Source organism: Cyrtonyx montezumae, unplaced genomic scaffold, assembly GCF_038088225.1.
Source record: "Cyrtonyx montezumae isolate F1298 unplaced genomic scaffold, pur_monq_1.0 scaffold_10, whole genome shotgun sequence".
In the NCBI taxonomy this organism is placed as follows: Eukaryota; Metazoa; Chordata; class Aves; order Galliformes; family Odontophoridae; genus Cyrtonyx; species Cyrtonyx montezumae.
In genome coordinates, this window is record NW_027071826.1 from 40,303,902 (window position 1) to 40,317,902 (window position 14,001).

The window sequence follows — 14,001 nt, forward strand, 5'->3', positions numbered from 1 at the left end:
CAATGTCATCACTTCAGGTCCCAGAATACATCCTTAAGAGGAGAACAAAAATATTGAAGAGAGATGTCCACCTCAACTATTCACTGAATCTCCTTCTCATCCATCATTACTGCTTGCCTGTCTCCTCCCTGTAATCTTGAGAGTTTGACATTAAAACAAGTCTTTAAACCAGTTCTTCTGTGACTATTAGTATAAAGCCAAAGTTACCTGTGGATTATTTTTAAGTTCTGTTACAGGGGCAGGTTCTTTGTGTGTCAGATACCCAGAACATTTTCTGGTGGGGGGGAAGGGGGAAGTCTAAAAACTTGTAGATTTTAGACTGTTTTTAGAATGTGAATTACAAATGAAGTAAATATTTTGTAGCATTTATGTAAAAACTGGAAGTATTCCTTGAGCTTCTCTTTTTTCCTCCCTTCCACAGGTCTCCTCTCACTCTCCAAAACAAAATTCTCTTCAGTCCTTGGGTTGGCATCTATCTGTTGCTCTTTGCACAGCTGGGGCTGAGATGGGAGCTTTCAGTGGTTTCAGTTGAGTTCTCATGCTGCAGCTGACTCGTTTCTCAGCATGGAAGAGCCTGATTATGCTCTGAATACTTCCCTAACAATCTGCATGTGGATTCTTATTCAAAATTAAAATGCATTTTGAAAATAGAATTAATTATGTGCCAAGAGCAAATACAGATAAAAATAAATAAATCCATTAAGCTTTTTGTGTGATTTAGCAAACCTCTGTTTCTCAGAGAGGAAGTTGCTTGAGTCACTGTGCAAGTAATGCTATGAACTTTGTGTTCATACCATGAGAGGGGAATACCCATAAGCCAAAAAAGGGGTTCAGAGTTTGCTCCAAACACTCACCTACTGTTGCTAATTCCATATTGGCTACCGTTTCACTTCAAGATTATCTTTAAACCCACTGGGCTGTTAACACATTCAGTTGTAATTATGCATGTGTCTTGTGTGAAAATCTAGTTTGGCTGATGATAAATGTCCTCTAAATTTGAAAGAGGTTCTGTGGATTCTAGTTGTTGTATCAACACAGTCTCAGTTACCAAACATTCAGAATGTACCTGGTTCTTGAAACTGGCTTTGAAATATGATCTTCTAATTTAGTGTTTCTTGGATCCTTACTACTCATTCTTCCCTACAGCCACATAGACAGTGTATTTCTTTAGTAGAAGCAAGCAAATCATGTTTATTTCAAGTCCAGGAGTTAGGACTCAGAAAATACTGCTCTCTGTACTTACATATCTCAAGGATTGTGGTAAATCATGGCTTCACAATATCATATTAAATGCACCTTGTGGGCAAAGATACTTCAAGCATTTTAAATATCATCTTTAAGAGCAGATGATCTTGACAGAGAAAGAAGGAAGAGCATCTTGTTCAACAAGGACTTTTGGGTAATACTTATTTGTATTGCTAAATGCCAACTTGCAAATCAGATGTTCCACATGTAAAATGTTATCATCTGGGAAAGATGGGTCAGCAAATCAAAAACTGCTAATAATAACTTGTATGGCTGATAGTGATCTGCTTTATTGAGTTGACTATTGTGGTTGGATCGCATTTTTCTAAAGAGGGGTAAAAGATTGCCAAATAAATTTTTGTAGCTATATCGTTTCAAAGCGAATCTATCAAGATTGACTAACTAGATGTTACCTTAAAATTATGACAGTATTTCTGACTTCAGATCAAACAGTGAAAATCATCATTATGGACTCTCAAGGTGAGAGGAATCTCAACTGCTGGCTCCATACAGGCCAAGAGTGTGCCATTCCTCACTATATGCAAACTGACACCATGCAAAGTGTTTTGCATTTGGCAAAGTTTTTAGCTGTCTAGGAAATTGTTTCTGAAAACAGAAATGCTAACGGTAATGACTGTTATTCCCCAGTTTTTCTAGTCACCAGGATGCAAACAGTTTTGCAGTGAGTGCTCCTGTTCCTGCACACCAAAGTCTTCTGGTGGGAAGTACAAAACAAGGGGCTACTGAAAGAGAATCTTCGGTAATGTTTGCATGGCTCAGGGTGGTCCTCCAACTTCAGCAGCGAGCTGTGTTCAGTCATGGATGCTGTATCTTTTTAGTTTATGGAGGTACAATTATTTTCCCTAATATATAGCAAAGTAAAATTCTTATACAAATTCCAGTAAATGATTTGGTTAATGCTTTTATTTGACCTTTACAAATGCAATCTTGTATTTGTTCAGGATATGTTCTCTAAACCACCATTTTTCTAGCCTGTGACCTTGACTATATATTATCTCATTCTATTACCAAGGAAATAAATATCTTTGTGTTGAAGGCCCTCTGTAGCTTTACTCTGATCTGTTACTTTTTTCTTACATCAAATTTTGATTTATACTTCTGATCAACTTCTGTTTCAAATTAAGCATGCTATTACTTTTTATTTTTGTAGAAAACTCCCTATAAACTTCTTCACAACTTCAATCCCTCTAAATGCTTCCATAAAAGTTTATAAGGCCCTGATGCTTCTGAATCATAAACTGAATTAGAAGCTGAGGCAATTTTCCTGTTGCCTTGCCTTTTGTTACCCAGTCTATTTGTCATCCACTCTTTATGTGCTGTTCTCCTTTTTCTTTGGTAAAAAGTTTTCGAGTAGGAACCAGTGTTCAGTTTTGTCTTTATACAGCACCTTTTGTAATCAGAAATGTATCCTTAGTTGGGCAGCCATGCAACATAGATGCATCAGTAATTATTCACTCCTAAACTGCCCTTTCTGTGCTCCCTAACCTTGTTGACGTTGGCTAATTTCTTTAGCTCCTCAGTTTCTTTCATACGTAATAGTATAAGAGAGCTCTATGTGTGTGAAACTTTTTTTCACAGGAATAACTTGTAGGGAAAAACATTCATTCATACAGATGTTATCAACTTCAGTACATATAAGCTAAAGCATCTCCGTAGATTTCTGTAGACTTAAATTATTAAATCCACGGAATGTCTGGCATCAAACTTTCAAATATGAATGCTATCTTTCAAAAAATTTAGAAGATTTTAGAGTATTATAACACTATCTTTCAATTCTACTTCTTACATCAGTGATGCTTTTATATTTCTTAAAATAATACAGGATCTGGTGTAAAATTCTTACCAGTTGCCACAGATATTTTTGGTATTCACTCAGATTATATGATGGCTGCTCTGAAAATGATGCTTCCAATGCCTCCTTGCCTCATTTTTAGTTAAAAATCCTAATTTCTTTCGGACATCTACTGCTCCGGAACATGGTGAGAGGAGCTGTGGCAATGGCTATCAATCTAGATGGTGTGACTGAGAATTCATCACGTTCTGAGTGTGGTGACCAGTGCATGTCCAGAGGGAAGACACCTGCCCATTCTGAGAGAAGTTACTTAAAATATGATAAAGGGAAGGCAGTTTTCAAAACTTTGTATGGAAGACTTTTACTGATCTCATCTTCCATCTGGACAGATTGCTTTGGAATGCATGTCTGAAGTGTCCCAGGGGAGGAAACCCACTGAAATGATGCATCATTCTTTAACTGGAGATTTAAGAAAGCAGCATTCCTGAGAGAAAGGGGACAAGAAGTGTAATGTAGCAACAATAAGCAAAGAAAACTGTGCACTATGACATGAATTAAATTTGCAAAAGCAGAAGCCATGCCCCATAAAGTGACCAGCTAACATGGGGGAGAATTAAATTAATGAGTAAAATATTTCTTTGCTGCTTAAGGTTAATCTGGGGTGAGAATGATTCCGCTGTTGTAAAGCCTTGTTCAGTTTTAATATGGAAACGTCTCTTGGCATGTATTCCAAACACCCTACAAATTATGACATTGATCTGATCTTCAAGTAATGCGAGACCCTTCAAAAAATTTAGATCTGGGTTTGAATAGCAAGCAGCTATAATAGAGTGGGTCATTCATACATAAGGGTTTGAGGTATAAGTCACCAGGATGCGGGCTTGCTTTCCCTGGAGCAAAAGACTGAAAGTATGATGTATAAAAATTCTGGAGAATGTTATTTGAAATCCAGTCCTGCTCTCTGTTGTCATATCTTTCAGGTATCTGCTGTCTTTTTTACAGTTGGCCTGAATGAGCAGTCCCCATCTTTAGTCACTGTACATTTTTCCCTTCGGTCTACACAAAACAACCTTTCTAGTGGCCAACCTGTGCCTCTTTCTCCTTCATGATGTTTATTATATCCAGTTCTACAGTGAGGAGTTGTGAGGCTCTTGCATTCACAGCTCATTGCTACCAAGATTACATAGCAAGCTGGATGGTCTTGCTACAGCCGTATACTTAAATATAAAAGTCTATTTGTGTTCTTGAGAGAATAACAAAAATGTAACCAGGAGGCATCAGTCCTCTTTTCTTACAGATAATTATTATAGCAGTGTTTCTTCATTGATGCTTATTGCAACCTTAGACATAAAGTAATATATAGTTTCACTGAAGGAGATGCTGATATTGAGCAATTTTCTATAGAACTATTTGTGGACTGACTCTGAATCTTGCAGTTTTACCCTCTAACTTATTTCCCATCTGGCATAGAGAGAATTATGATTTTACAGGACTTCAAAGCCTCCTAATTAAACTGTAGAAGAATTTCCACCCATCATAAGCTCCATTGGTTTTTGAAATGTCTGAGCTGAAAGACAGCTAGACTTCAACCACACAGACCCTGTGATTTGATAATACAACAGAGCTGGTGGTAATGCAACTGTGTTAAACCTGCTCCTACACCACAGGGACTTATGCCTTGAGAACCATTGTTTGAGCTTGGAATCACCACAGCTTCTGCTAAAAAGAAACAAAACCAGAAAGATGGGCTCTGGTCTGCTTAAACCTACCCCTGCTTAATGCCTTTCAAGTTTCGGACAGTAATCATACCTGCCTGCTTTCTGTTGTTGCTGCCTAGTCCTTTAAGCTATTAAGTTGTTGTCATCTTAGTGATCCCGAGTGCTCCTTGGACATTTGTACTGCAAAATGTTTTCAGAGATTCAATAGAACTCGCAGTACGTGCCCAAGAAGTGTGCAGCCTTTTAGGAACTACTCAACTTAATGGGGTTTCAAGCTGTTACTGTCTTCAACAAACACATCTCCAATCCTTGCCAGAGGCTGCTACAGCTTGGAGCATTTTGCACTGTCCTTCTTGAAACTAAAGCATTGTACAGTCTAGCAGGCAATAGTTACAGTCAAAGAAGAGATCAGATAGAAAAGGTGCTGCAGGGGGTGATCTGTAAGTTTAAACCTGCCTAGCTCTGGGTTTGGACTTTCTGGTTCTATTACCTTTCTTCAGAAATGTGAAGAAGAGTTTGAAAACGTGGTGTGCAGAGGGCAGTAAGGAGAAAATCCCTTATTTTTAAGATCTCAAATGTTATTTAAATGATGGAATTGACGGTCACACCTCTGTAATTGGGTGAATCTTCCTTCTCTGCTTAAAAGTAGAGAAGACAGATGAATGAGTTTGAGCTGCGCTTTCAAGGTGAGAAGACATTAAATAACTGCTGAGTTCTGAGGTTGGAATTTTTTTTTTGTGGGTGTGATTTTTTTTTTCTTGTGCAACTAAACACCAACAATCTTCTCCTTTCTGTATAGGCTTACTGCATACAGCAGTCTGAAGGGGATCTGTGGAGTTTGTCTTGAGAAAATATCACCGTTTTGGACCTGTTCCAGCTCCCAGATGCTGAGCATTTTGCTGTTGACCTCAGTGAGTATAAGAGATGATTCTGTGAATATGTGCAATTCCCTGTATAGCTAACCACTGTAAGGACTTCTGAGGAGCATTTCCTTCTGGTAGCTCTTCCACTTTAGCAGCCTTGTAAAGAACATTTTACATTGCAAGCTGCACACTAAATCAGTTGCTTTGATCTCACACAGGGTGCTGAATTAACATGATGCAACCCAGAGATGCAAAGGGATTTCTTTCATTAACAGCGCTGTGATGCTAGTGAGAACAGATGTGTTTCCTAGACAACTGCCATCACTCTGTAAGTGAAAGAAAGTAGGAGGGCTGGAAAGGGAGTTTGTGAAGAGTGGGGATCAATTTAGGAAAAGGTCTGAATAGCAACATGTAAGCTTTTTTTCAATATGTTGAACATAATACTTCATAAAAGTCTTCATGGGGACTTGCTATAGGGTCTGAGAAACAGCTTTGTTGGTCTCAGAAATTAAAAAGCTACAACAAAGAAATGCAGTTTGAAACAGATACATCATCTCCTGTGCGTGCTGCAAAATGTCTTAACAGTCTTATAGATGCAGTCCTTATCTGAGTGTTTCCCCCTCTTTTTCTTCATTTTGTTTTGACTAGGTTGGTGAGTTGAACTGCCTCATGGAGAGTCCTGACAGCTGAAGATTGACATGAGTTCAGCAATGCAGTGGGAGAAGAAGGGGAGATTTGGATTTGCTCAAAATCCAGCAGCAACTCTTTTCAGTAGTCTGAGACCAGGAGCTTGAAATACTATCATTTATCTAAGAATGTTATAATTAATACTAATGGGAATTGATTAATTATCAGGAAAAAAGAAGTGTTGTGCCATCATTGTTATGTAGATTGTGGAGAAATTTCTTGTGAAAACCACTTACTGGCACATGAAGAACAGAAGTTTGATTGTAAACATACAGCATGCATCTACCAAGAGCAAATTGTACTGGACCAGCCTGGAATGACTGTTATGGTGAAATGACACCGTTGTGTTTGAAGGTGAGAAATGGGTGATCACTGTGACTTGGGAAAGACTATCAGTAAAATGTCATTTTAGGAGAATTCAAAACAGATGAATGTGTTTTCTCCTATGTGGGCTTTCATCTTACCAAAGACAGAGAAAATCAGACACGGTATCTGTCTAATAGCTGTACATCAGTATAATCAGTTAAAATGTGGTTTTGTTATCTATGTCGTGGGTAAGGAAGACATCCCAGATGCAAAGTTAGTGGGCTATATGTAGGAACTGCATGCAGTTGAGATATGTTGCAACTCAGTTTGCAAAAAAAACTTATGAGGTGACCTCTTCCTGAGTCTATTTAATGTCACTATTGCATTTTCCTGTGACAAGGACCCTTGAAGGACAGAGCAGAAGGCCTTGAGCTGAGGAAGATGTATGTTCACCACAAATACCTTTCATGTTACTACCAGCTGAAACCATGAGATAACATGTATCGGCTGCCCATACACAGTATCACAGTAATGAGTAAGGGTAGCCTTGGTTGCAATCAGAAGGGAACTTTTTTATTAGGCAAGAGATTCAGGGAGACCCAGAAATATCCTTATGTCCTGTGGTCATCATTAAGAATTTCTTGCTGGACAGAATAAAGCCTTCAGGGAAGGCATTTCTGAGCATGCTGCAATGGTAGAGTGAAAGGGAATATGGAATTCATTCCCAGACCCTCCTATTTTGGCAATATGTGTATGTCTTCAAAATAGGAAGTAATGTAATGCTAAGATTTCTGACAGTTATCAAAATAAAGGGTGCTGACTTGTCCAGCAGTGCATGGCAGAACTGTGCTCCTTTCTGAGGAGAGTGATTTCCTGCTGACATAACCTTTCCTCAGAAGATGATAGAAAAAATTTATTATCAGCTGTTACAACAGAGGTAGCTGGGGTGAAAAAGCCTTTTCTACCTAGGCAATTAGGTGGGAACTTGTATACCTGCATAGAGCCATGAAGAAGGAAATTCAGGAAGCTGAGTTTGCCTGCAGGAGGGAGGGAGGGGGCCGTCAGCAGTCTGAGATCAATATGAGCTTAAATGAAACATTTCAAACCATGCTGGCAGTGACTATTAAAGTGACATTTCCTGCTGCTGGAAACTGCATTGTAATATAAATTACTTTTCTATTTGTTTCCTTGACAAGATTTTTAAGAGAATTGAATATCCTGCACTGGTGATCCTACAGTAGAAGGTTTGTATTTAGATCAAAAAGGGTGTCGTTTGTTAAATGCCCTCCCACTGTCTGGGGAGAGAGGGGTGGGTAGGACCAAGCTATTGGGGCTCTGTCCTTGTATTTGTTGTGTGCAGTGTTGTGATAGTGGCATTCTGAGCTGGGGAGCTGGGGAAGCTGAGTTTTGTTTTGTGGCTGAGACAAACTGCTAGTAAGATGCTACCAGTGTCTTCCTCTTAATTCTTCCTCTTAGGCTGTGACTAGGAGCAATAGTGTACATCTCAAGATGGTCTCTTCCTAGGCCAGTTTCCATGTTGTGTTCATACATGATATAAGATCAAAACACCATCCTTGCAGAGGCATCTCCAAGTTGTTGTTCATCATAGTGATCTTTGTGGAAGAAACACACCTCATTTTTGCCTCTGAAGGAACTGAGGAGTTTCAGTCACTGGAAACATAATCTCTCTGTATTGTTTGTCTGCATTTACTGGAAGTTTAGAATCATAAAAGGATAAAGAATATTTTTTTCCTGAGAAAAAATACCCTGGATGCTCTTGGGGAGTGTTGTTAAAATGTAATTTACTGTCAATTAACTATTTAGTACTCTTGAGTTAGTTCATCGGTAATTTCACTAAATACCAACAATTATTTATTCAACACTTGATACTTCACATATTTGATAGTATTTTCCTATATTATATGCTTGAAAGTGCAGTGAAATAACTGAGGTAATTCAAATGGGGATGGTCCTGTTCCTCTGGGTCTCTCTTGTTCTCATTGATCCTCACACTTTCTTTCCTTGGCTTGACAGGAGGTTTTGTGAATCTGCTGTGGCACTCATAGCTTCCATCCCCTGGCACGTTGTCTCTTGCCACTGCTGTTGCTTTTTCTGAGTGTGGTTGTGACTAATTATTGCTGCTAGCTGAGCCCTAGGAGAGGACTCTTTTGAGTCAAGGTTATTTACCATCTTTCAGAAAGAAACATGGAGAAAAAGCAGTGGGATCTTTCTGTGAAGACCAGTATACCTTATGCTAAGGACAACTGTTCCTCAAGTGCTGAACAGACACAGTGGAAAATAGCAAATAAAACCTCAGAAAAGATTTGAGCTCAAGAAGCTGTTCTTTCAGCAGCTGATGAAATACGTCCATCAGCTTTATCGTTCTGTCAATGAGAAATGACCTTCCTGTGCATTGACTGCAAATCTGCTGCACTGGAAAGGAACTGAGTTAAAGAGGGAAATGGAAACTTTAAAAAATGAAGCTTCTAGTCTTACTGATCACTTATACTTTGTTTAAAACCACAAACCTCTCCATTTACACTATGCATTCTGTGGCCCCTCAGATATTTGTTCTGTCATTTTACCACATGAACTCTCACTTTCCTTACCCTTCCTTCAGAGCACTTGAGCAGGAGTCTGCTGCTATATCAGTGTTGAAGCTTCTGCTCCAGTTATGTCTAACTTTGCTAAAGGAGGAGAGAAGAATGGAGAGGGATCTGTGTGCTTCTGTTCTGGTCCAGGAGAGGCTTATCACATGGCAATAAGGAACTTCCTCATCTTCCCTTTGCACTGCTGACATCAATAGATGTGAAGATGGCAGCCATGCAGGTTGGAGTGCTCGCAGCTCAGAAATACATGATTCAATAGGAAGGATTCTTGGCAATCAGCTTGGATGATGTGTTGAAATGTGTATTGACTAGGAGCAGGGAGTGCAGTGAAGATTAGACGTACCCTCAGGGTGTGACTGATATTTCCTAAACCCTTTTAAATGGCACTTACACGTATGCTCTCAGTTATCATTGCTGCTCGTCATCCTCCAAAAATGTCATCAGAGTTCTCCGTGCAAACCAAAAGCAGAACTTACTGAGCTTTGTTTTCAGACAGTTACTATCTGGAGGATGCTAATCTCCATGAACTCAAACTTTTAGAGGAGTTTGTAAAAAGCCTACATGAAATACTGTATCTAATAATCTTTGCTTTCCTGTGTGCCTGTGGAATCAATAAACACATAACAAATAATTCAAAACAAACAAATAATTCTGTTCTAAATATAAGTGGCTAGCAGTTTGTTTGTTTAAAAGGGGGTAAATGCAGCAAGTTGTAGACATTGTTGCCTTATAATTAATATAGTATTTAATGAGTTATAGCCAATAATCAGGAAAGTCAGTTAGCAACATACTTTTTTTTCATGAACAATATGCTGAATTTCAGTGTCTGAGAGGAAACCACAGGTTTCAAGTTGTTTATTTCACAGAGGATGAAAAGAGAAAAATGGATGTAAATATTTCTTAAAAGCTGTGTTCACCTCTTCAAATTAAAAAAAAAAAGGTTTTTCAGGAGATCTATAGCTTCTGTTTGATATAAATCACCCTCTTACTTGAAAAATACATCTGCTTTAATAAGTTTTGTGAGGGTTAGCAAGGTCCAATGTATCTCAGAAACTGCAATAGTTGAGTCTCTTTAGGCAGAAGTATCTCATGTTACTTGTTGCGTGCATTTTGGTATACATCTCATAATTCAGTAAATTACATTAATATTTTCCTAATCAATATGTTGGGAACCACAGCTTCTCCATTATTTATATTTCTAGATGCAGCGTCTCTATTATTTACGCTGAAAAACCTTCTTTTACATCAGAGCATCACAGGTTTGTTCATATTAGATAGGACCATAAGTGGTCTCCAGCCCATTCTCTCCAATGTCCATGGTCTCAACTGCCTGTGTGCAGAGGACTCAGCTGGTGCATCTCAGTCCCTTCTCTCCTCTGCTTCTCTGCATGTGATATGGCAACCTCCAATCCTCCTGGTCATTTTGTTAAACTTCCATGTTAACTAAAGCTGTAGATTTGCCCGCTGCTTTTATCTTTTTTTGTAGAACATCACAGTGCTTTTATGTAGAGCATTTCATCTTTGTTAATACTGTCATTAATTAGTCATGCTGGCGTATCCCTCTATTAAATTGCTAGACTACTAAAATGTAATCTTACTACTCCCTTAAGGTATTCTATGTATCAGTGAGGTCTTCTGTTAATCTTATTTCCATAGCATGTTTAACCTTCTTTCACTTATCATTTAGGGTCATTAAGGATTTTCTCAGTTGTCCTCTTTTGAACTTTGTGTTGTCCACTTTTTTTCTCCTCTAACTTGAACATTGTAGTTGGATCAGATTCTCATATTACTAAAACTAAAAATTAGGAGTAACTGAATAAGAGTTAAGTCCACCAGAAGCCAGAATATAATTATTCTCAGAAATTCAAACGTGTATTTTGGATCCATATTAAAATACAGTGCTAGCTGCAGTTGTCTTGTTGCTTTTTAAAATTTTATTTTTAAGGATTTGTATGCTGTGCTGTTTAAGAATTAACCAGAAAACAGTTCCCAGTTCAAGTGGACAAAGTGTATCCGTGTTCCTTAGAAATTTGGAAATAATAGAAAAAAAGATTCTAAAAGTTGCCTGGAGTCTCACAATCATGATAATAATGAGAAAATAAGAAGTTCAAACTATTTCAGTGTAATGTAGCTTAGGGTAAACTCCAGGGAGAAGATTGTGAATGCTGTTACAAAGTGCTCTGAAATCTAATGAAGGGGCAACACAAAACTGAGTTTGAAAACTGAAGGCAGACCAATTCAGAGTATATTTAAGATTAACTGAAAGTACTTAACTATTGGAATAATTAACCTATGGATGCAAGGAATTTGTTGAAGTATTTCTATAGAGACCACGTATTTTTCCTAGGTATATAGGCTTGTCCAGCTGGAAATTACTGGGTGAGGTTCTTCGGTATGCGTAAAGTCACAGTAATTCATCACAGCCTCTTTCAGCCATACAATTTAAGACTTATAATGTCATATGCTCAAAACTTTTCTATTCCCTTTTTGTAAGTGTGAGGATGGGGAATTGCATACTGGATTTTGAAGCAGTATGGATGTATTTTGCACTGATGTGCTCTTGGTTAAACACAAAACATCACCTCTCTCAGAATTCTTGCTTCCACGCATTCCCAAGTGCTTTCCTGGGATCACTACAGAAGCAGCTTGACTTTACTCCCTTTTCAGCCTAATAGAAGATCTCTTTTGATTTACTTTTGTTCTTTACTATTTCTCTTCCACCATAGCACTGCATTGGCTGAATGCTGATCATTGTGATGGATCCCTTATTCGTGTTTCACTTACTGCTGGCTATTCTGTCAGAATTGTTTCCTACAGGCCTGTGTAACTGTACACACATATTCTCTCCCAGTAAAATCTTTTCAGCTATTGCTGCATCTTCATTGAGGCAGCACAAGATGGATTAGGAAAGCTTTCTGCTGTAAATGCATGCTGACTGCCTGCAATTTAAGTATACTTTGCTAAATGTTCCATGTCAACTATTATCTGCTATTCTCATTATTCAAATCATGCTTGTAGAACCTAGAAGTAATGATTTTATTTTACTTTTTTTTTTTTTTTTTTTTCCCCAGGATATTCATGACAAATGTAATACAGGATTCCTCCCACTTTGTGCTCAACTTCTGAGTTATTTTGTCAATCCCAAGGAATCCACTGTTGCTATTGAAGCTCAACAGTAGCACTTGGCTCATTTCTGACTAATCAGGGACTTGAATTATCAATTATTTTCCTTTCCTCCCTTCCCCCTTCAGTTTGTGTGCAGTCCTTCTTTGCTACCTTAATGAACAAAGTGGAAGATACATTTGATAGGGCACTTTATGCATGCTATTATAATTTTATTCAATTTCCACTTTTGTTACTGGTTTCTCCAGGTTATTTTTTCTATATAGACATGTTTCTCTTTATCTGCCTTTTGCTTTTAGCCAGTAACACATCCCATGTCCCAGGCATTGGTCCCACACCTTTATTGCCAACACCATCTCATTTCTCATGGTTTTGAATGCCAATAGGGATCTTGGGTAAACAATGAGTTCACCTGTTCCTGAGCTCCTTGCTACACCCTTCTCATTTCAACTGGGAGCTACAGAGCTGAAAGCTATCAATATCCTTGCTATAAAAAGCATTTTAGTGCTGCTTGTAAAACCAAACACACACCTTCCCTGCCTCAGCTTATGTGCTCTTGCCCTGAGAGAGGTTTGCTTTCCCTGTGCAAGTGCAGCACACATAACATCTCTTCAAGGATATGATATCATAGCCTCTTGCTAATGCATTGATGACCCATTTTTATTTTGTATCATGCTATTCAAAGACAAAAGAAGGTGAGACCATCTGAGAGAGCCTTAGTGATTAATTGCTCTGTGCTACCTGTCCCAGAATGCAGATAGAAATTGGAGCGCTCTGGCTCCCAGAGCTAAATTCACAGAAAGCAGATGTTTTTTCAGTGTTTTATCTTTTTTCTAATAAGAAGCAGAAACCCACACCTGCTACTTAATATGTGAATGGTATTTAAAATACTGGGTTGTTTCAACCAGATCTGAGCAACAACAGCTTCAGTCATTTAAATCCATTTGCATCCCTTTCCTGTTATTTATCACAGCTACCGAGAAGCACTTTTAAGAAGTGTGTATTCCTGCGCATTATGTTCATGTTTTGTTTTAAAGCCATCAGTGGTAGCTCATTTCCATTCTTTAGAATTTATGAAATCATCTCTGCTAAACTGTTCACTTGGCATGTTAATAACAATGGAGAATCAGACTAGATACGATATTCATACCATCATTATGGTGCTTGAGCAACTCAGCATCATGTGTGAATTTGTTTTTTGAATACTTATTGAGTGAGAAAGGTAGAGTCCCCTTTACATAAGTAGGGAATAGAAACAAACAGACAAGCAAATGCTTATGTGTTTGCATAAGAAGGAGCATCAGAATCAGCAAGCATCCTTGCTAAAGTTAAGCATTCAAACAAGCATTTGAGGAAATCAGAGTAGAAAGACTACACTCCAGCCCAGGCGTGTAAAAATGCATTGTGCAGATGGAAAAGGAGTCTTCAGAGCCACACACCAGCAATTAAACCATGTGGCCAGATGGAGGAATATCTCACTTGGAACAGTGCTGAGAAGTGGCACCGGGAGGGACAGTCATAGCTAGGATGGTAATCAGCTGGACCCTCCAAAACTGTTAACAACACATCTAATGATTGGGCTGAAAAGTTCTTTGGAGAGATTTCGTATGCTCTAAAAAGTGGACTGTCTATTGATC

At 38.4% G+C, this 14,001-nt stretch overlaps 1 long non-coding RNA gene across 2 annotated transcripts; it reads left to right on the plus strand.

Annotated features, from left to right (window-relative positions):
* The first annotated feature begins 290 nt into the window (after nucleotides 1-290).
* On the plus strand, nucleotides 291-6,680 carry LOC136060462 (uncharacterized). 2 transcript variants are annotated; one of them, XR_010623362.1, is made up of 4 exons: nucleotides 291-2,093; nucleotides 5,576-5,687; nucleotides 5,858-5,967; nucleotides 6,288-6,680. It is a non-coding gene; the product is annotated as an uncharacterized LOC136060462 (long non-coding RNA). The 2 variants fall into 2 exon arrangements; XR_010623361.1 differs by having other exon boundaries at nucleotides 5,858-6,680.
* Nucleotides 6,681-14,001: the final 7,321 nt, after the last annotated feature.